Genomic DNA, 2,536 nt, shown 5'->3' on the forward strand with positions numbered 1-2,536 from the left:
GAACCGACTAGTGACAGGAGGCCAATTAGCCAGCCTGGGCAGGATGGGAGGAAGGGACCTGGATTCTTGCTCAGGCCCAGCACACCACTATTAGCGGCTGTTATGAATGGTGTCTCCCCAGAAGAAATGTGGAAGTCCTAACCCCTGTTCCTGTAAATAGGACCCTGTTCGGAAATAGGGGCTTTCTTTTGTTACGCTGTTGAGTAGGGTGGGTCCTAAACCTAATCACTCAGAAGTGTCTTATAAAAAGAGCAGAAAAGACACAGACACACACAGGAAGAAGGCAGGTGCCATGTGAGCACCTGTGTCTTAGTTTCCTAGTGCTGCTGTAACAGAAATACAAGTGGGTGGCTTTAGAGAACAGAAATTTATTTCCTCACTGTTTAGGAGGCTAGAAGTCCGAATTCAGAGCGTGGCTCCAGGGGGAGGTCCTTCTTTGTCTATTTCACCTTCCAGTAGCCGGCAATCCTTGGAGTTCCCCGACTTGGACATTCATCTGCCTCTGTCATCATCAGATAGCGTCTGTCTCCCCCAGTTTGTGCTTGCTTGTCTCTGGGTCTGTGCTGCTCCTTGTATCACTCAGAAGTGATTAGGTTGAGGACACACCCTGCACTGATATGAGCTCATTAACATAGCAAAGAAAATTCTATTCCCAAGTGGGATTATATCACAAGTATAATGGTCAGGACTTCACGTATTTTGGAGGACACAATTCAATCCATAACAACCCATATACAAGCAAAGGAACCCGAAGGATCACCTACAGTCGCCAGGACTAGGAGAGGGTCCTACAGAAGGAGTCAACATGGCTGAGATTCTGATTTGGCTTTACAGCCTTCGAAATTGTGTTAATGCAGCACTATGAAACCAAGACAGCTAGGGATCCTGACCAAGTCCCTTCACCCCTGTTTGGTCATCTGTAAAGTGGGATAGCTCTGCTCTGCCTATGGGATAAATGCAACAAATGCCTGTGAATGTATCTGTAAAACTGTGTAGTTACAAGAGGAGAAGCTGGTGGGCTGGGAAGGGCATTCCACAACTGGGTTCTGGCTTTTGGGGACAAGAGTGGGAATGACTGTGGAGGGGGCAGGCTGGACTGGAGGGCAGCTCTACATGTGAAAAACAGAAGCTCTTTATATAAAGCTGAAACCCCCTTCCCTGCGACTGGCACCCACTGGCCCTATTCCTGACTCCTTTTCCACATGCCAGCCCTCCGGAGACTGGTCAGCACCCTCCCACCTCTGAGTGTCTCTGGTTTGAGCCTAGCTCCAGCTCCTTCATCCCCCAGTCACCAACCAAAGCTCAGAAGGTAGGCCCAATAGGCTAGACATCTTACATTTGATGTGTGGCTGTGGTTGAAACCACTGGGACGTCTTCCTAGCCCTCGCCCCTCCCTTTACACGAGAACACACAGCCCCCAGAGATCCCAGCAGCCATTTGGACTCAGTGGGCCCACTCTCGACCACAGATGATTGGGCCAGGGGTATAGCTCTAACCCAAGCTGGGCTAATCGGGTTTTCTCCTAGGAATTTAGAATCCGGATCCAGACATGCACAGGTTCTTCCTTGTGGCCTGAGCCGAGGACATGGAACCTTACGACTTAGGAGGAAGTCACCTTCACCCACGTACAGAGAAAAGCAACCACATGACCCCAATGATCCTGACCTCCTGGTATTCACACCCTCGGTAATTCTCTCCCCTAGTTTGGCAGGATCTAGTCACTTGCCTCTAACCAATGTTGTCGTTTGTGCCATCAAGCCAATTCCGACTCATAGAGATCCCATGTGACAGAGTAGAACTGCCTCATAGGGTTTTCTAGATTGTAATCTTTATGTGAGCAGATCGCCAGGTCTTTTCTCCTGTGGAGCCACTGGGTAGGTTCCAACTGCCAACCTTTTGGCTAGCAGCCAAGTGCTTGAGCATTGTGCCACCAGAACTTCTTTTTTAACCAATAGAATATAGCAGAAGTGATGGGAACTCACTTTAGGATTAGGTTATAAAAGCCACAGTAACTTCCATCTTGCTCTCTCCCTCTCTGGCTTTTCTCACTTGCTCGCTCTGGTGAATCCAGCTGCTACGTTGTGAGCTGCCCTAATGGAGAGGTCCATGTGCAAGGAGCTGAGGGCAGCCTCTTGCCATGAGCCTGTGAGGATCTGAGGCCCTCAGTCCAACAACCTTCAAGGAACCAAATCCTGCCAACAGCCATGTGAAGAAATTTGGAAGTGGATCCTTCCCCAGTTGAGCCTTGAGGTGTCTATAGCCTTGGCCAACACCTTCATTGCAGCCTGTGTGAGACCCTATCATGGATTGAATTTGTGTCCCTCAAAAATATGTGTATCAATTTGGCTAGGCCGTGATTCCCAGTATTGTGTGATTGTCCACCATTTTGTCATCTGATGTGATTTTCCTATATGATGTTAATGAGGTGGCATAGGCAGCAGTTATGTTGATTAGGCAGGACTCAGTCTACAAGATTGGATTGTGTCTTGAGCCAATCTCTTTTGAGATGTAAAAAAGAGAAGTGAGCAGAGAGATA

The sequence above is a fragment of the Trichechus manatus genome, unplaced genomic scaffold, assembly GCF_000243295.1.
Source record: "Trichechus manatus latirostris isolate Lorelei unplaced genomic scaffold, TriManLat1.0 scaffold00258, whole genome shotgun sequence".
Classification (NCBI taxonomy): domain Eukaryota; kingdom Metazoa; phylum Chordata; class Mammalia; order Sirenia; family Trichechidae; genus Trichechus; species Trichechus manatus.